The 21429-nt window shown below is 40.8% G+C and overlaps 1 pseudogene; it reads right to left on the reverse strand.

Moving 5' to 3' along the window:
• Positions 1-933: 933 nt before the first annotated feature.
• Positions 934-21429, reverse strand: part of LOC107813849 (putative L-gulonolactone oxidase 6) — a 44027-nt pseudogene continuing 23531 nt past the window's right edge.

Consider the following 21429-nt stretch of genomic DNA (forward strand, 5'->3'; position numbering starts at 1 on the left):
CTATCTTTACTTTTCTTGTACTAGACTGTGTAATCTTTTCATACTCTTAGACGGATGTTTAGATGCTCATGACTGGTGATACCCCGATGTCGGGCTGTGTTGTTTCTGTAATTATTCTATTTCACTCTTTATTTTGGGATTTATAGTTTATTTATGACTTAAAATCAATTATTATAACTGTCTTAAATGGTTTGAGGGTTTGTGTCGGCTGACCTTGTTTCACGAGAGGCACCATCACGACTGAATTCGGTTTGGGGTCGTGACACTTCATTTATGGGATTAGCAAGGAATTGAAGAACAAGTTTTTCATTTGCAAAAGAGGAGATAAAATCCTATGTTCACACAGATAATCTTCAATATATTTTAGCTTTTGTATTCTCCAACATTTAATGGACGGGTACAATTGTTACTTCTTGATTTTCCTTTATAGCATGCGTCTTGGAATTTATGAGAGTTAAATGAAATGAGTTTGTAAATTTTAGAATGTTCTCTTAAAGTTAGAGGAAAGAGGGTTGGCTTGAAACAGTGAAATGTTGAGCTTTTCATGCAACCAGCACCAAACACATGTTAGTAGATTCTTTTTATATAGTATTCTTAAAATTAATGTAATATCATAATATATATATAAAAGTTGCGTTTAGATTTTATTTGTAGCGGAAAACTTCTTTGTAGCTGATAGGGAGGGTTTTACTAAGGGCTTATCCAGTACAAATCCCAGTTAATTAGATTAGTAAGAAAATGTTGTGGTTGGATAAGATGCGCAAAATAAGATTGTTTAGAGAGTATTATTTCCCTAATAATTCATTGAATACTCTTGAGATAAAAATATGTTATTATTTGAATAAAAATATGTGGATGTCAATAAAATTATAATAAAATCAATCTTAAGGACCGCGTGAAGCGCAGGCAAATTAATTAGTTTCATCATAAATACTAAAGAATATTAGACGATAACAGAGTACAAACTCTTGCTTCTACATAAACCTTCCCAGGTTTGCAAAAGTAGCCCTTCTTTGGTGCACAATGGCTATCCTCTGAACAAATGCATAGTCCTTCTAAAGCACAACCTCCCTTTACAATGGACAATCCACTCCTTAACCCAAGTATTTGATCTGTCCAATCATTAGAAAATAACCCTAAAGGATCATAATCCACTGCATCTTCTTGATGTCCCAAGTAATTATTTGAAGCTGTGACATACCACATTAGGATTCCAATGTAAAGGTCTAAACCACATAATGCCTTAGGCCGTAAAACCACAAGTTTTTGCACATCTTGTTTAAAGTTTTTTACTTTGGACAAACCAATACTGAATGTTGTTTGGTGAACAAATAGACCCTTTATTCTTGGATCCCAAGGGCATACTAAATCGTCAAGAATTCCATCATTGATTAGGCAACTGCCAGATGCTTGTAGACGATTTTGTGGTCCGATCAAAGGATAGCCCGTGAAAAGAATACCTAGTAAGATGAATATAATAAGAATAACTTTAGTTTTCAATCTAAAAATTTTCTTCACAAGCTAGATAATAACTAATAAGTAAGTGGAAAGGGTGCATTTGGTACAACGAAAATATTTTTTCCATGAAAATATATATTTTCCACGAGGAAATCATTTTCTGTGTTTAGTTGACAGAATATGTGTTCAACTAATTTTTTTTTATCAAATTGTAAAAAGTGACTTCCTAACTTATGATCGAGACGTCAATCTCCTTACATCTATCTATACTTGAAACTTTATATTACTTTTCTTCAACTAACACTTAAGACATTGTTATTAATATCTAGCATAGTTAAGAATTTCAACAAAACTCACTCCTATTTGCTACTATTATTATAATATATATATATATATATATATATATATATATATATGTGTGTGTGTCTTAGAAAATATTTTTTGTCCACAACAAAACATCGAAAAATATATTTTAAGAAAATATTTTCTATGAAAAGTATTCTTATGGAAAATGATTTTCATCGTATCAAACACATTCTTAGTCTACCTCCAGGATACAAAATTTTCGATTTGAAGCTAAATTTAAAGAGAGGAATAATCTGTAAATCAGCAACTGTTTGGGTTTCTATGTGCAAAGGTGTTAAAACATAAAATCTGCAAATTTATTTTCTAATGGGGACATTTTGCTGTCGGACTAGCTGTACCAACAGGTGGATGCAGAGACTTAGCTGTAATATTCCTTTTTAGTTTTGCAAATAAGAGAAGGATCCCAAGATTGTTCTTTTTGAATAAAATCCTTTCTAATAGTATTAGTATTAGTACCCGCGCGATGCGCGGACACAAATCATGTTAAACTGTGATGTTGGTTATTTGAATAATGTGCAAATAACCTTAAAATATAAACCTCTCAGATAAAAATTATATAACATTAGATATTAAATATGAAGTAAGATATGAAATTATTGTTCAAATCTCGTAGTGCACAACCTATTTTGTTTTTTATTTGTAGCAACCTAACTACTTGATTTTAATACTTGCACTTCGTTTTGCTGTCAGTATCAAAGAATATTAAATATATCATGTTGCGATCTGTCTTGTTTGAGCACATTAGATCATATTATTTTAACAAACTTCTTACTATCACTTTATTTTTATCTAAAAGTTAAATATGTCTTATTCATCACATTATTTTTATGCAAATTCTTTTTTTTTTATTTTTTCTTATAGTTATTGTATTATTTATTATTTAAAATTATTTTACTATCATATAATTTTTTATTATCTTAATTAATATCTTTCTTATTATTCTTTTAATAGTCTTTAATAACTATAAATATTTTATTCTTGAAATTTGGTATATTTTTATGCATTCAATTTTTTTAATCATTTAAACTTATATAATTAAATTTTTAAATTTATTTATTTTTAAATTAATTTAATGTATAAGTATCCTCACACTATCTCTATTGTTTTACTACATTCTCTTCCCTACTATAAATTTTAATTATTTTTATATTAATTTTTACCTTTAACCAGAATAATATCTGTGAGCACGTGATTTTTGTCTCGCGCGACAATCGCTCCAAAAGAATAAAAAAAAAATAATAACAAATGGTCCTGCTGTACAAATTTGGATTTTACATGGCACTTTGTTAATTATTTATGATTTTTGCCCATTTTTATTTTTTATTAAAACAAAATACAAAAAATGTATGTGTCATGCATAATTTGAACCGTAATCCGGTTGTTAAATAGAAAATCATAAATAGGCATCTTTGTCCGTGATTTTGTTTTTGTTTGATTTTACCTGTTTTAAAATATTTTAATGTGTGTGCAAATAACTGTATTAAGTGTTTATTTAATTTTAATTTGATTTACTTAGGTTTTGTTTTTAAAATAAAGAAGAAAAATAATAATAAAATTTTTTTTTTTCGGACTTGGGCCAATTTTAAACAAATTGGCCCAAACAAACTCAGCCCAAAATCCAGGCCTGCCCGGTCCGTAACCAGCCTACTTCGAGAACATACAAACGACGTCGTTTTTATCCAGGCTGATCTGAGCCGTTGATCTCTGAAAGATCAACGGCCAAGATCTCTCACCCCGAACCCACTAACAGACCCGACCCGTCTCACCCGGACCGACCCCAACCCTTTACCCTTGAAACGACGCCGTTCCCTGTTAGTCGAAGGATCCTGGCCCTTCATCACATCTCATCCAACGGCCAGGATCCACCTACCCACTAACTATATAAACTCATAACATTACCCTGCCCCCCTATCCGAACCCTAGCCTTCATCGTCTTCACAAGAACCCCAAACCCTAGAGCCGCCTCTGTACACCTTCACCATGAAAGCCGGCGGCATGAACGCCGGTGGCCTTCACCTTAACACCATAGAACCCCCTCACTGCCCTGAACATTGATCTGTTGGCCGTTTAGTTCGAATCCCTTCCCACCTTCTCGAATCTTCATTTGAAGATTCGAGTTGGAACCCGATTTACACCAATCGACCTCAACTTCACACCAGACAGTCCCCAGACCCCCCTCGTCCTCCCCGTGACCAAACCATGCTTGGTTTGGTCCGAATCTAACCAGGGAAACACGAATCCCAGATCTAATTTTTTTTGAACCCTAGGTTTCTCCGTGCATGTTCCGTATCTGTTCAAGCCGAAGAGATTAAGGTCTAATGGACCTTAATCGAAGTGTTTCTCATCTGAGAAACACTTCGATTAAAGTCCGTTCGGCCTTAAGAAAGGTCTGTCCGAATCCAAGTTAAGGCTTTTGATTTTTCGGGTTTTAAGGTGAGTTTGCTTTCTTTTCTTTATTTGTTTTAGTCCATGCGATTGTTCTAAAAGCTGTTCATGTTTTGTGAAATCTGTGTTTCGAGTTTTATTAACTGTGTCCTGTCCACCTTGCCCGAACCTTTGTTGTTTGATTGAGTTTCTTCTTCTACTTGTTCTGATAATATGTATGTATGTATTTATTGTGCAATTAGTTAAATTTCAAATTTGAACTGATTAACTGATTCCCCGGGTACAATTCTGCATAGTCAATACAATTCGAATCATGTGTCCTATACTGTTAAATGTCTGATTTTGGTTTTGATTGTATGTGTTATAACTAATATAGTCGAGTCGACATGTGTCGTCAATTAGTTTCAGATGTTTGAACAATAAACAAATCGATCTGCTTCTGTTAAGCATTGTCTGAATCAGTTAGGAATTGAATTTAGCTACTTATAGTTGTTAATCTGAATCAGAAATATAAAAAGTTTGGTTTTGTTTGGCTATAGTCAGAATTGGAGGGCATGTGCACTTGTGCACAACATGTGCACTTGTGCACAACATAGGCATAAAGGCCTTTGTTACATTTGAAATAGTTTGACAGCATATGCTGTCAGATTATACCATGCTGCCCACATCCTGCTTTAGTTTAGAAATATTAAACCTTACTTAAAGGTAAGTCTGCCAGGGAATATCATGGGGTTGTGTTCTTATTTAAATAGTAAGTGGAATCTGAAAATAAGAGAGCACATGTGAGGGTGTTCTAATTGTCTATCAGGCTGTAAAAGGGGTGATGTTAAGGCTTATAAAAGGGAGGCACATTGAGAGAGAGAGAGGAGGAGAGACAGACACACATAAGAGGGGGACAGAGGGAAATTGTGAGAAAAAAAGGGGAATTAAGAAGAAGGAGAGCTGAAGTTCTAAGAAAGATATACACACATAGACATAGAGATACACACACATTGACACACACAGACAGACAGAGAGAACTGGGAGAGATCTGAGAAGAGAGGTTTGGAGACATACATAGATACACATATATACAGAAATAGAAAGAGAGCAAGAAAAAATAAAATAGATAGGAAATCAGAAACTTAGTTTTGTCTGTCTGAAGTTCATCTGTTGTCAATTTGTTAGGTAGTATTGCTTCTTCTAAGTTTCAATCGAGATTACTGGCAGTGTTTTGTTGCATTTGGTGTATCTCGGAATTGGATTGTCTGGAGTTCTGTTTCCACCACACTGTGTGCTGCTATCATTTGGCTATTTTCTCTTCAACCATAGTTCCATCCCTTGCAATAGAATTTGCTCTGCTGTGTTGTTTTGATTACTGCTGTTACTCTGACTCCTGCTGCTGCTGATCTTCCCTGTTATTCTCCTCTTCTTCTTTGCATTTCAGCATTCCAGCATTCCAGGTACACATTTCGAGTCCCTATAGTGATGTAACTGAAACAGTTCGAAAGCATGAAATGAAAAAGGTTGAAGAAGTTCAAGTATTTGTTGTAATATTCATGGTACATTAACGGGTCTGTAAAAATTGATTAGTTTATAATTCAATAGTATGAAAGTATGTACTGATACTCGACTGAGTTTAGCCCTTTGTGTTTTAGTTCGGTAGTTGTTTGTTAGTACGGGGTATGTATACTCTGACCTTATACAATGCTGTTTCTGTTTCATTTAGTTTTTTTTTGGGTTCCGTTAGGCAGTACATAGGGCCACATTCAAAGTCCCATTAGTAACAATATCTAGTAGCTAAATCCTTTAATCTAGCCTAAATAAGTTTAGTTAAGGTCAACTCAAGAATTGTTCGGATTAAGTGTTATATTTCGTTAGCTCGTATGTGATTTCTTGTCAAATTAAAGCATTTTTCCATTAAAGTATAATGTTTTCTTAACTTTGTAAATAATTAATCATAAGAATCTGGATCAGGCCAAAGCATATAATTAAATTAGCATGTACCTCTTCTTCTAGTTTTAGGGACAAATGTATTAGAAATGTAGCCACTTTAGGATATCCTTTCTAAAATAGAGACGAGCCTCGCCAAATAAAAATGCAAAATTGCGGGGCCCTCGATAAATAATCATAATAAATATTTAGAATTCAGGCTAGGCCGTTTAGTGAATCTCATGGCCTTCTCAAAAAATAATAACGCGTTAGGCTCTTTAGGCGCGGCTTAATTAAATCATATTCTTAAATTCGGGTGCACATTGATGTGACCCAAATCCAAATCTCAACGAAGTCAAAATGTGTTGACGATCACGGGCGCATTGATTGTGACGTGGTTCGAGATGCATTTTCACGACGTTGCAATTCTATAAAAAAAATAAGTGATAATGATAAAGCGGTTTAAACTTAATAAAAGCATGTAAGTCATAACATTGTATTTAAATCAGATATTTAGCCATTATAACAATTTAAGCGACCGTGCTAGAACCACGGGATTCGAGGGTGCCTAACACCTTCCCTCGGGTCAACAGAATTCCTTACTTAGAATTTCTGGTTCGCAGACTTCATTTGGAAAAGTCGAAAATTTCCTCGATTTGGGATTCAAGATAAACCGGTGACTTGGGACACCAAAAGCCAAACCTTTCCCAAGTGGCGACTCTGAATTAAATAAATAATCCCATTTCGAATATTGTCACTTAAATTGGAAAAACTCCCCTCGCGCATTTAACCCTTCGGGGCCGGGCGCGCGAAAAGGAGGTGTGACAGCTATGGCGACTCTGCTGGGGAAATTGGTTAACCCAGAACCACTGGTTCAGGGTTCAAGAATTCGAGCTTAGAATAATTGTTATATTTGGCTTTATTATCTGATCTTTATTACATGTTTTTGCATAACGTGCTAAAAGTTGTCTTTTACCGCTTTGATATTATCTGAACTATATATAAACTGTGCCGAAACCCTTCTCTCCTTACCTCCGGGGAGAAGCTCGCTGGTCGAGACTCCCTATTCTGTTAATGTCAATACCTGAAATAAGAAAGAGGCCGGACAAGTTACAAAGCCGGACGATCTCGCGGGTCCCCGGTACGTAGCCCCCTCCTCGACTCGAGTTGTCCGCTCGGGTACACAGTCTAGAACAAATACCCAGGTTACGAACCTAGAATAACTTGACTTCATGCCGGATCCCTAGTAGGAACGCTTATTTGCATCATGTTGCATTTGACTTAGGGGACTCAACACAGGGGTTGGGTCCGTCTAGGACAGGCAACCGGAAATGAAAAGACCATCCTGCTGCATCCTATTTGTTTTGCGCATTTATTTGCTTCAGTTCCGCATGCTGACCGGTTTTTAAAAAAATTAAAAAGGAAAAATAGCAGCGTAGGGAGATAATTACTTCTTTTGGAAAAACCAATGTCCAAGTAGTGTCGAAACCTCGCCGGAATTTCTTCTAAAATATATATAAAAAAAGAGATGGTCTTCTGGTTTGATTTTTAAAAAAAAATATATAAAAATTTTCCTTTTATCATTTTCAAAATCAAAAAAAAAGAGAAGGTATTTATTTAAAAGTAAAAAAAAACGGAAAATTCATAATTCAAAAAAAAATGTTGTTTCTTTTGTAGTACCCCTTTTATAAATTCAGACTAATAATCCAAATATTTCCTAAAAAAAAAAATAATAGTAAATATTTTCTTTAGTCTTTATCTCTTTTCAAAAATAGTATAAAAATATACATTCTTGTTTTCTAGGTTTATTTGATTTTCTCTATTCACGATAGCGAGAACTACGCCGGTTTGATTCTCACCGGATGTGAGATACGTAGGCAACCCTCATCGGGTCCAACCCCACCTTTTGCTAAAATAGCCAAAAATCAATAAATAAATAAAAACGTGTCAAATTTTAAATTTTGCCATAAATAAGTGGGGTGGTGTCCAACCTTCCCTTTTGCTAAAAATAGCCAAAAATATATGTCAAATTTTAAATCTGTCATAAATAAGTCGGGTGATGCTGTTTTGTCGTAAATAGCCGAATGTTCCCGAAAGGGACGCCGGAAGGCTGACTTTGCATAAGGTTTTTTTTAAGGTTTGGTCCAGTTGACCCACACAACCTTAAAATCTTCGTCACTGAGGCGTTGAAAGGTCGTGTTGGCAATATTGAGTTTTCTAATTTGAAAAAAAAAACGATAAAAAGAGTCATAAATAAGTCGGGTGACGCTGTTTTATCATAAATGGCTGAATGTTTCCGAAAAAGGGACGCCGGAAGGCTGACTTTGCATAAACAGCCACCTTTGGGTCTTGTTTAGCATTTTTGTCCAGTTGACCCACACAGCCTTAAAATCTTCGTCCCCAAAGTGTTTAAAGGCCGTATTCAAAACTTGATCCCCTTTGTAAAATATTTTTTGAGTCAATTCATTTTTGTTAAAATCACCTTAATAAATGTGCAGAATGAGCACGATGCAAAATGAACATTTTTCAATAATGACCAAAATCCCTGTCAAGTTACGACTATGATGGAATGATCTAGGTGTTGAAGGATAAAATGAGGTCAAGAAATATCTGAAAGGTTTCGTGGGTTTGTTGGAAATCCAGCCTCGGGGAGATATCATAAGAGCTTTGATTACCTACTGGGACCCGGCGCACAATGTTTTCCATTTCTCTGATTTTGAACTCACCCCGACTTTGGAAGAAATGGCTGGGTACATCGGGAATGCTGAACTTCCGTTAAGGCAAAAATACTTGGTCGCCCCAAGAGTCGTCACGGTACATCGGTTCCTAGATTCATTGAAGATACCCAGAACAGTCCACAACCCGGATCTGGCAGCCGGATTTTGTACTCCATGCTTCATATATGATAGGTACGGTCATGAGGGGGGATTCAACAATCCAATCAACAAACTGTGCAGCAAAGGTGTTCGTCAGAAGTGGGACAAGCACAGACGGGTAGCGTTCATAATGATGTTCCTGGGCCTTCTGGTATTTCCAAGGAAAGACGGAAACATTGATTTGAAGATATCCGGGGTCGTCAGCACTTTACTCACGCAAAATGACAGTACTCTCGCGCCTATGGTGGTATCTGACATCTTTCGAGCTCTTACAGTTTGTAAAGCTGGGGGAAATTTCTTCGAAGGTTGTAACTTGCTCCTACAGATATGGATGACCGAGCACCTCTGCCATCATTCCGAGATTTTGGGCCATGGTTCCCCGGCAAAGACCTGCATAGAAGAATCTTACACGAGAACCAAAGAGATCAGTTTGCCCAAAGGAGTCATGGCATGGACCTCGTTCTTTCAAGCTCTTACTGCCAGCCAAATACAATGGACGCTAGGATGGTTGCCTATTGATGAGATCCTATATATGTCTGCAGCTAAAACTCATTTCTTACTGATGGGGCTTAAGAGCATTCAACCTTACGCACCCTGCCGAGTTTTGAGACAGTTCGGAAGATGCCAGACAGTACCTCATGAGGAAGATCTTAGCACTCAAGCAGTTGAGATAAGTCCTAACGGACAATTCCCAGAAGCGAAAATTCGCCAAATCTGGAGTGAGTGTCAATATTTGAAATCAGATACTTGCGTGCGGGATCGAGCCAAAGGAGAGACAACGCCAGGTTACCTTGCATGGTATAGAAGGGAATTTGAGCATGAAAGGCCGGCTAAGAGACCCCACATCCGGAATTTCACTGAATCATCGCAAAGGCAGTGGGATTGGTTAGCAAAGGAAAGAGGCTATTGCGCCGAAATCAGCAGGTTAAAGCAACAAGTAGAAGGCTTGAAATATGAGCACAACGTGCAAGCTGCTACCAATCTGGGAGAACGGAACAGGTTAATTCAGGAAAACAAAATGCTCAGAGCCCAGGTCAAACAGATAAGGGTGGATGCAGATAAACAGCCAAGGCGTCGATCAGACGAGCAGCTGATAAAAAGGTTAAAAAGTGAAATCAGGGAATGGCAAGATGGTTTGGAGAAATCTGAAAACGTCATAGCCGAGCTCAGGGCACAGTGGGATACAAGAGTAGATAAGCATCGCCGATACCTGAATCAATTGGAAGGCGACCACGAGAAAACTGTTGCTAAAATAAAGAGAGAAATGGCTGCACTTGAGATCAAAACAGTTAATCAGGCCAAGGATTTCCAAATTGAGAGAAGATACTGGTACGACTCAATAGCCCAGATGAAGTTGGAAGTACGGCGACTGAAGCATCAGCATGTACAGGATGCTCAAGTCTTCAAGATATGCAGCGATCAGATAAAACGCCTACTCGTAGAGAAGAAGCAAACCAGAGATAGGATCAAGGCCATTGCCCATGCCATCACCAGAAGATGTCTACAATGTAAGAACATGTCCAGCGTTACCGTCCTCTCGGCAGTGATGGGTTATGTCAAGCAGACTATGCACGAGCTGGAGCAACTTGAGAGGGATCTCACGCCTAGGACCGCGGCGAGGCCGGACGATGCCCCGCGGACACCAATTTTCAAAACCATAATGCACTCATAAGTCAAATCTGTATCTTAGCATTTTCTGCCTATTTTTCCCATCAGGGTGATTTTTAGCCTATTTTGAGTCTAGGTTTATTTTCGAAGTTTGCTTTTTCTTTCGCAAAATGTAGTTTGTAATAGACCATTTCAACAATAAAGAGGTTGCTTCTTTTACGCTCATTTGTGTTTTTTGAACTACGTAATGATCTGATTCACGTAGGCATCGTGATACGTAGGCAATCCTCATCGGATCCGGTCGCATTTCTTTTACTGCAAAATAATAAAAAATTAATAATAATAAAAAAAAAAGAAAAAAAAAAAAAATGGGGGAAAACTAATAAGAGGAAAATGCCGGAATGACGCATGCTCTCGTAGCAAACATGTAGTAATCCACTTAACTGTATAGGTGCATCATGCCCAACGTGAGATTGACTATCTGTTATTTGCTGCAAATTAACCGTGCGTTTGTCGTTGAGCATTTCTAGGGTTTTTGAAAAGACGGTTGGTTTGGTGAAAGTCTGGCCTCACACTCATATTTCACGAGGTCAAGGAGAAGTGTTCAACTACCTGTTGTTAGGACCAGAAGCAGTACTCACTCTTACTTCACCAGGTCAAAAGGAAGTGTGGAAATGTCTTCGGAAATCCCATTGCAAACAATCCCTGTTTCCAAGGAAAGCTCGATCTCAGCCGTCCTCACACCTGAATCCGCGACTGCGGAGGAAAATAGAATCCTACGGCTCCGCATGTTGGAAATGCTAGATGACTGGAACAATGGGAAAGAGCCGCCAAGTGCCGTCCCAGGATTCCCCGAATTATTCTCCAGGTCAAGTGGGACTTCTAATGTCCCCATAAATTATCCTGCCACCCCATTCGGGTACCCGGCCACCTCAGCCTTCTCTGCTGGATCGCCTTCTGAGCCTCGTCCCCGAATGTCATCCACCGATGCAAGCATGAACATCTTTACTGCATCGCCTTGCCCGATTACGACACAGCCTGCCACGTACAAGCCAAGCTTTGACTCATCTTCTTTTACATTCCAAGCACCATCGTTCTCAATGGAACCAACCAGGTTCGCTACCAGCACTAATCCTCTACCGCCTCAGTGCGAGCTTGCACCCGGGCAGGATCAGAACCCAAGAATTGCAGAACAAAATGAGATTTCCAAGAGAATGAGAAGCCTTGAACAAAGTTTGAAGAATATGCAAGGATTGAGCGGACAAAAGAGCGTCTCTTACGCCGACCTGTGCATGTTCCCTTACGTGCACCTGCCAACGGGTTTCAAGACCCCAAAGTTCGAGAAATACGATGGGCACGGTGACCCCATTGCACATCTTAAGAAATACTGCAACCAATTGCGGGGAGCCGGCGGAAAAGAAGAACTGCTGATGGAGTATTTTGGGGAAAGTCTAGTAGGGATAGCTTCGGAATGGTATATGGATCAGGAAATGTCCCGATGGCATATATGGGATGATCTCGCCAGAGATTTTGTAAAACAATTCCAGTATAACATCGACATTGCGCCAGACCGAAACTCTCTGTCGAATTTGAAGAAGAAACCTTCAGAAAGCTTCAGAGAATATGCTATTAAGTGGCGTGAACAGGCGTCAAGAGTGAAGCCTCCCATGGATGAAGTGGAGATGGTCACTACTTTTCTCCAGGCTCAAGAGTCTGATTATTTCCAAAACATGATGTCAGCCATGGGTAAGCCATTCGCGGAAGCGATCAAGATTGGAGAGATGGTGGAAAATGGCCTGAAAACAGGTAGGATTCTGAGTCAAGCAGCCATAAGGGCGACTTCCCAGGCCATCCAAAGCGGGTCCGGAGGAATGACAAGAGGGAAGAAGAAGGAAGATACAACTATGGCAGCCTCGGAAGCAAGGGAGTATCGTCATCCCAGGCCCCATTTTCCGGAAAGAGCCCCACAACACTACTACCCCCACTCAAATTTGGCATATGCTCATCAACCTTATATGGTCATGAATGCCCAACCTTATACCCATCCGCCACAACAAGCCAACCGAGGCCCAGCTCCACCTCCCAGAAATCAGCCTCCTTACCGCAACCACTATAACCCACAACCCCCGCAGAATAACTTCCGCCCTCAGGAGCCACCTAGAAGGCGGACTTTCACGCCCATCGGTGAACCATACTCAACTTTGTTCCCAAAGCTGGTCCAGTTGGGTTTCTTGCAACCAATCCCTCAAACAAGGCAAAACCCGACGTCACCTTCTTACAAAGCTGGAGTCAGATGCGCCTATCATTCAGGGGCCGAGGGACATGATACAAATGACTGCTGGTCTTTGAAAAGAGTGGTCGAAAACTTGATAGAGCAAGGGAAAATAGTGCTAAGGGACGAGGAGATCCCGAATGTAACTAACAATCCATTACCTGCTCACCATAATGGGCCGCTGATCGGAATGATTTGTGAAGACAAAGAGTTCGACCCTGCTCTGAAAGCCATAATTGCCATTGTCGACACGGGAAAAAGGCCCGAAACAGACCAGAAACCAGAAAAAGGGGAGGAGGCCAAAGCTATAAAGAAAGTGCCTGAAAAGAAGGTGGAGAAGAAAGTGGTACCGGTAAAGGATGGAGTTCTTTACATACCACGAGGTCGAGCTGAGAAGACGCAGAACTTCGGAATCAAAAAGACAAAACCTATGTACGTGCCAAAAGGGGCCTATGTGGTCCGGGGAACGATTCAACCACCTCGGCTAAACGAGCCAGTGGTTATCGGACGCGTGCCACAAAAGCCAATGACCAACCCGTCCATAGTGCCGTGGAATTATCAAAAGACTTTGGTAATGTACAAAGGTAAAGAGGTCATGGGAGAACTTCCAGAGAATACTTTCATTGGAAGGTATTCAAATACCCAAGAACTAAACGACGCCACACAAAGGCGCTTCCCGCCAAAGAAGCCCGTGAGTGTTGAAGAAGCGGAAGTGTTCTTCCAACAAATGAAAATGCCGGATTACGAAGTGATAGATCAACTGCGCAAGTACCCCGAGCAAGTGTCCATGCTGTCATTGTTAATGAGGTCGACCGAGCATCAAAAGATCTTACTAAAGACCCTGAATGAAGCATATGTGCCAGTTGAAACCTCGGTGGAACAATTAGAGCGGATGACAGAAAGATTCTTCGCCGTCAACCATATCTCTTTCAGCAAGAACGATCTACCCCCGGAAGGAGCGGCACACAACAAGGCTTTTCATCTAACAGTTAAATGCGAAGACTATTATGTCAAGCGGGTAATGTTGGATGGGGGCTCAGGCATTGACATTTGCCCGCTCTCCACGCTACAAAGAATGGAAATTGGGACCGGAAGAATCCGACCCAACAATGTTTGCGTAAGGGCTTTCGACGGCATCAAGAGAGATACCATGGGAGAAATAGACCTGTTATTGGTCATAGGACCAGTCGAATTTCAAGTAACCTTTCAGGTGCTCGACATGGATACGTCCTACAATTTTCTCCTTGGCAGACCTTGGATCCATGCGGCAGGAGCCGTGCCTTCCACTCTTCACCAGATGGTGAAGTTCGAGTACGAAGACCGAGAGATTGTGGTCCATGGGGAAGACGAGCATGCTATTTATCGGGACCCATCCATTCCATATCTGGAACCGAGAGAAGGGAGCGAACATACGGTCTATCAAGCTTTTGAGATTGTACTGGCAGAGCAGCACGAAGAGGGAATACCCTGCCCCAGCCTTTCTTGTCTAACGCCTCGGTTATGGTGGCTAAAGAGATGATCCGGCACGGATTCATGCCAGGGAAGGGGCTTGGACGAACCCTTCAGGGAATAACAGAACCCATTACCTTGCTAGTCACCAAGAAACTTTTTGGACTAGGTTTCAAACCTACTCCAGCAGACGAAGAGTGGGCAAAGAAAAGAAAAAATGAGGGTTGGAAGTTACCTCGACCACTGCCGGATTTATATGCAACTTTCATCAGGCCAAGGTACGCTGAAGAAGAAGATGATGAGGTCTTCACAGCTGAGGAAATCGAGGAGATATGTGGGGCGATGAGAAATATGCTCTACGAGGTCCACATGGTTCAACCAGGTGAAGGCACAAACATTGCTGAGATGATGTACGTGGGGCCGAACGCCAAACTTCAAAACTGGGAGGCCACGCCATTCCCGACTAAACGGAAGTCCGGGTAGACCTGTCCTGCCACCTTTCCTGTGTCACAAGTTATCTCCAGGACATAACTTGAACGTTTTCTTCCTTTCAATTGTTGTTTTGAATTCCTAAGTTGTAAACGGTGTTGTCTTCCAACTTCCCAAAGAAAAATAAAAAAAATCATCATCGTTGCTTTCCCATTCTTTCTTTTGTTCTGATTTTTGTTATTTTTCCTTTTATCTTTCTTTTCAGTTATAATAATGCGGCTTTAAATATGACATGCTTGCGGATTTCATGCCCAGATCACAATGAGCTATTTAACTGCGAATTAATGAACCCAGAACCAGAATATGATGCGGAAGAAGCTTTTAGGGAAATAAACCGAGAGTTGGAACATTTCGAGAATAAACCTAAGCCAAATTTGAATGATACTGAATCGGTAAATTTAGGAACCCCGGAAGAAATCCGGGAGACCAAGATAAGCATTCACACGGACAAGAAAACGCGAGAGGCAATAATTCAACTTCTTTTTGAATTTAAAGACGTGTTTGCTTGGTCGTATGATGACATGCCGGGACTAGGTGTTGATCTAGTGGTTTATAAATTGCCGATTCATCCTGATTGTCCTCCAGTTCAACAAAAGCAACGAAAGTTCAAAACTGAGGTCAGTGACAAGATTAAAGAGGAGATCACCAAACAACTGAAAACGGGAGTGATTCGGGTAGTCCAATATACAACATGGTTGGCGAATGTGGTTCCAGTACCAAAAAAGGACGGGAAAACTCGGGTATGTGTAGATTACCGAGATCTGAACAGAGCAAGTCCTAAAGATAATTTCCCGCTGCCCAACATCCACATCCTCGTCGATAATTGCGCCAAACACGAGATACAGTCTTTCGTAGATTGTTACGCTGGATATCATCAGGTATTGATGGATGAAGAGGACGCCGAGAAAACTGCTTTCACCACGCCTTGGGGCACCTACTGTTACCGGGTCATGCCATTTGGTTTGAAGAATGCTGGGGCTACTTACATGAGGGCCATGACTGCCATTTTCCATGACATGATGCATCAGGAAATAGAGGTGTACATGGACGACGTGATAGTCAAGTCCAGGACGCAGGATAATCACATCCAAGACTTGAGGAAATTCTTCGAGAGATTAAGGAAGTATGACTTGAAGCTGAACCCAGCCAAATGCGCTTTCGGAGTTCCGTCGGGCAAACTTTTGGGCTTCATCGTAAGCAGGAGAGGTATCGAGCTAGATCCAACTAAGATAAAATCCATCAGAGATCTACCTCCCCCGAGAACAAAGAAAGACGTGATGAGTCTGTTGGGCAGGTTGAACTACATCAGTCGGTTTATTGCCCAGCTGACAAGCACGTGTGAGCCCATATTCAAGCTGTTAAGGAAAGATGCGGCGATTAAATGGACAACTGAGTGTCAAGAAGCCTTTGATAAAGTCAAAGAATACCTTTCGAATCCCCCAGTCTTGGTCCCTCCAGAACCGGGGAGGCCACTTTTCTTGTATCTGACAGTCTTGGAGAACTCTTTCGGTTGCGTCCTCGGGCAACACGACGTAACCGGAAAGAAGGAGCAAGCAATCTACTACTTGAGCAAGAAATTCACCGGCTACGAGGCCAAATACACTCTGCTGGAAAGGACATGCTGCGCTCTCACATGGGTTGCTCAAAAGCTGAGACATTATCTCCAAGCCCACACTACATTCCTCATAAGCAGGTTGGATCCTTTGAAGTATATATTTCAGAAACCAATGCCTACTGGGAGACTGGCTAAATGGCAAATCTTGCTTACGGAATTCGACATAGTCTATGTCACTCGCACGGCAATGAAAGCCCAGACGCTAGCAGATCATTTGGCCGAAAATCCGGTCGATGAGGAATACGAGCCATTGGATACCTACTTTCCAGATGAAGAAGTAAACACCGTAGAAGTGGTCTCGGAGGAAGCTCATGTTTGGAAGATGTTCTTTGATGGAGCTGTGAACGCCAAGGGTGTAGGGATTGGGGCAATTTTGATCTCGCCTTCTGGTCAGCATTATCCCGCCACAGCTAGACTTCGTTTCTTTTGCACAAATAATACAGCTGAATATGAAGCCTGCATCATGGGCATGCATATGGCAATCGATCAGGATGTCGAAGACTTACTGATTATGGGAAATTCTGACCTGATTATCCGGCAAGCCCAAGGCGAATAGGAAACTCGGGATGTCAAACTTATCCCTTATCGACAGCATGTGGAGGACCTCAGCGAGCGCTTTACATCAATAGAGTTCAGGTATATCCCGAGGTGTCACAATGAACTGGCAGATGCACTTGCTACTTTGGCTTCAATGCTACCCTACCCGGGCAACGCCCACGTCGATCCTTTGGAAATCCAAATCAAGGAAAGACATGGTTACTGCAATGTAATCGAGGCGGGATCAAATACGCAGCCTTGGTACCATGACATCAAAAGGTTCCTGAAGACACAAGAATACCCCGAGTACGCTACTGGAGATCAAAAGAGGACCATTAGGCGGCATGCAAGTGGTTTCTTTCTAAGCGGTGAATTGTTGTATAAGAGGACCCCGGACCTCAATCTTCTAAGATGTGTCGATATCGAGGAGGCAAGAAAGATCATGCACGAAGTACACGCAGGTGTGTGCGGACCTCACATGAACGGGTATGTCTTAGCAAAGAAAATCCTTCGAGCAGGTTATTACTGGATGACCATGGAAAAGGATTGCTTTAGCTTCGTTCGGAAGTGTCATCAGTGTCAGGTGCACGGTGATTTGATTCATGCACCTCCCACGGAGCAGCATCCCATGTCTGCACCTTGGCCATTTGTTGCCTGGGGCATAGACGTCATTGGACCAATCGAACCGAAGGCTTCGAATGGACACAGGTTTATACTGGTTGCCATCGATTACTTCACAAAATGGGTAGAAGCTGTCACTCTCAAGTCGGTCACTAAAAAGGCTATAGTGGATTTTGTACACTCAAATCTTATCTGTCGTTTCGGTATTCCTGCGACTATCATTACAGATAACGCAGCCAACTTGAACAGTCACTTAATGGGAGATGTATGCGAGCAATTCAAGATAACGCATAGGAATTCTACTCCTTATCGGCCGAAAGCCAATGGTGCTGTGGAAGCGGCGAACAAAAACATCAAGAAGATTTTGAGGAAAACGATCCAAAGTTCCCGACAGTGGCATGAGCAGTTACCATTTGCATTGTTGGGGTATCGCACTACGGTACGCACATCAGTAGGAGCGACTCCTTATCTTTTGGTTTATGGGACCGAGGCTGTAATACCGGCAGAGGTAGAAATTCCTTCGCTTCGAACCATTGTCGAAGCAGAAATCGAAGACAGCGAGTGGGTCAAGACTCGGTTAGAGCAATTGACTTTGATTGATGAAAAGCGAATGGCCGCGGTTTGTCACGGACAGTTGTACCAACGAAGGATGGCCCGTGCTTACAACAAGAAAGTCCGACCCAGGAATTTCGAAGTAGGTCAGCTGGTACTGAGGCGTATTCTGCCGCATCATGAGGAAGCAAAAGGGAAGTTTGCTCCAAATTGGAAAGGCCCATACATCATAAGGAAGATATTGCCGAGAGGAGCATTGTATTTAGGTGATATCGAAGGAAATGACCCCGACACAGCAGTAAATGCGGATGCAGTCAAGAGATACTACGTCTGAATTATACTCCAGTAGTCTTGACACATTTGAAATGATGAAGGTTTTATTCCCCACTACTCCCCAAACACTGCCCAATTCTCTCTACAAACCTTTGATCCGCTTACAAAAAAAAACAACAACAACAAAACAAAAACATTGATTGAGGCCTGAACTACGTTACATAGGCAGCCTCTCCCTAAGGTTCAGTCACACCAACAATAAAATCCCATTCACCCTGAAATTGAAACCGGGGCACGTCGAGCAGTTTAGAAGTTAGTATCATCCACCTCTCTTTACCAAGCACAAGCCTTCAAATCAATTACCAAAGATAGTGGGGAACCAATAAGCGTCACAAATGGAGACCGGCACACTCTGAATTGAGAGAGATAAAATGAGAGAGTCTCGTCGGTGAAAACCTTCGGGCACCACGAGGCGACGGGAGTAGAGAAACCAAAATGAGAGAGCTTGTTTAGTAAAAACTCACAAAGAGTGCTATCAAGCGATTACAGGAAGAGAAATGAGAGAGGTCAGCCGGCGAAAACCCGCAAAGGGCGTTGTTGGCCGAAAAGAATGACTCCACCCCAAGGAGGTCTCGGCAAAGTTCCACCGGTTTGGAATTACAGATCCGTTCTGGTTCGGAGAAACGCAAGTTCATGGAAGGTCAGGCGTCCAGTACAAAGAGCATGTCATGTCATTTAAAGCCAGCGTTATCTTCCTCAGATAAGTCTTTCTCGTCCCAAAAGGGACACTTCCTTCCTGAAATTTGTTTTATCCTTTCTTTGTTTCTTTTTGAATCCCTTTTATGTTTTAACCCCAAGTTCAGGATACACCGGAGAGGGCAGGTGGCAGGTTTGTTTTCACGGAGTTCCGTTTCATGAAGGAAAACACCCCATTTCGTTGGTACGTCTGTCCAAACTTGATGAATCATGACGTTTGATGGCGTTCGAAGTAAAGAGGGAAAAAGAGAAATTTCCCCTAGCAAGTCCGCCTTCGGACGAATCCCCACAGAGTCTCTCCTTGTACAATCCTCCCACAGAGTCTCCCCAATATAAAAATAAAAAAAAAAGTAGAAAAAAAAATCCTGTTGGAATTTCCCCAGCACATCCCCAGCGAGTCCCTTTGTAAAAATTCCCCAACAAGCTTACCCCAACAAATCCTAGAAAGCCCGCTTCGAAACAAATCCCCAGCATGCCCCATTGTACAAAAATCCACACAAAGAATCCACTTTGTAAATATTCCCCCACGGGGCTTCCTTTGGTACAAATCCCCACAGAACACCTCCAATAAAATCCCCGTTGAGAATCTCCAAGCAAAACGGGACAAAAAAAGAGAGAAAAGAAAAGAGCCTTACGAGGCAAATCATCACAGAATCTGGAAATACAAAGCCTGAGAAGTCAAAAAAGTTTCACCATTTGAATCAAATCAAGGGCAGGATTTCGCAACAGGAATGAGGACGCAACAAAGCAACTGGGAACGACCTAGGTCACCGAACCGACCGTCATTTCCAAACTAATAATTGTTCTTTGTCTGAAAAGTTGAAACAGGTATAATCCAAGACAACCGTGCAAGAAGCAGGTGTCGCCCGAAGAAGGAGGTACATGGGTACAAGAAATATCTTGGCAATAAGGAACTCACTCGAAAGGTAAGTTTCCACGAAACTCTCTTTTGTTTTTTTACTAAAACAAGAAAATTCAAAAAAAAAAGAGGTCAGTTGTTGTTCTCGAATTTGTCCCAAGCTAATCAGCATTAGGGTTTTAAACCCTAAACTGAATTTTTCCTTTAGTCAGCATTAGGGTTTTAAATCCTAAACTGAATTTTTCCATTCAGCCAACATTAGGGTTTTAAAACCTTAAACTGAACTTTCCATGCAGTCAGCATTAGGGTTTTAAACCCTAAACTGAATTTTTCCCTTTAGTCAGCATTAGGGTTTTAAACCCTAAACTGAACTTTTTCCATTCAGCCAGCATTAGGGTTTTAAACCCTAAACTGAGCTTTTCCATGCAGTCAGCATTAGGGTTTTAAACCCTAAACTGAATTTTTCCTTTTAGTCAGCATTAGGGTTTTAAACCCTAATCTGAACTTTTTCCATTCAGCTAGCATTAGGGTTTTAAACCCTAAACTGAGCTTTTCCATGCAGTCAGCATTAGGGTATTAAACCCTAAACTGAATTTTTCCTTTCAATCAGCATTAGGGTTTCAAACCCTAAACTGAATTTTTCCATTCAGCCAACATTAGGGTTTTAAAACCCTAAACTGAGCTTTCCATGCAGTCAGCATTAGGGTTTTAAACCCTAAACTGAATTTTTCCTTTTAGTCAGCATTAGGGTTTTAAACCCTAAACTGAACTTTTTCCATTCAGCCAGCATTAGGGTTTTAAACCCTAAACTGAGCTTTTCCATGCAGTCAGCATTAGGGTTTTGAACCCTAAACTGAATTTTTCCTTTCAATCAGCATTAGGGTTTTAAACCCTAAACTGAATTTTTCCATTCAGCCAGCATTAGGGTTTTAAACCCTAAACTGAGCTTTTCCATGCAGTCAGCATTAGGGTTTTAAACCCTAAACTAAATTTTTCCTTTTAGTCAGCATTAGGGTTTTAAACCCTAAACTGAACTTTTTCAATTCAGCCAGCATTAGGGTTTTAAACCCTAAACTGAGCTTTTCCATGCAGTCAGCATTAGGGTTTTAAACCCTAAACCGAATTTTTCCTTTTAGTCAGCATTAGGGTTTTAAACCCTAAACTGAACTTTTTCCATTCAGCCAGCATTAGGGTTTTAAACCCTAAACTGAGCTTTTCCATGCAGTCAGCATTAGGGTTTTAAACCCTAAACTGAATTTTTCCTTTAGTCAGCATTAGGGTTTTAAACCCTAAACTGAACTTTTTCCATTCAGCCAGCATTAAGGTTTTAAACCATAAACTGAGCTTTTCCATGCAGTCCGCATTAGGGTTTTAAACCCTAAACTGAATTTTTTCTTTAATC

The sequence above is a fragment of the Nicotiana tabacum genome, chromosome 1, assembly GCF_000715075.1.
Source record: "Nicotiana tabacum cultivar K326 chromosome 1, ASM71507v2, whole genome shotgun sequence".
NCBI lineage: Eukaryota > Viridiplantae > Streptophyta > Magnoliopsida > Solanales > Solanaceae > Nicotiana > Nicotiana tabacum.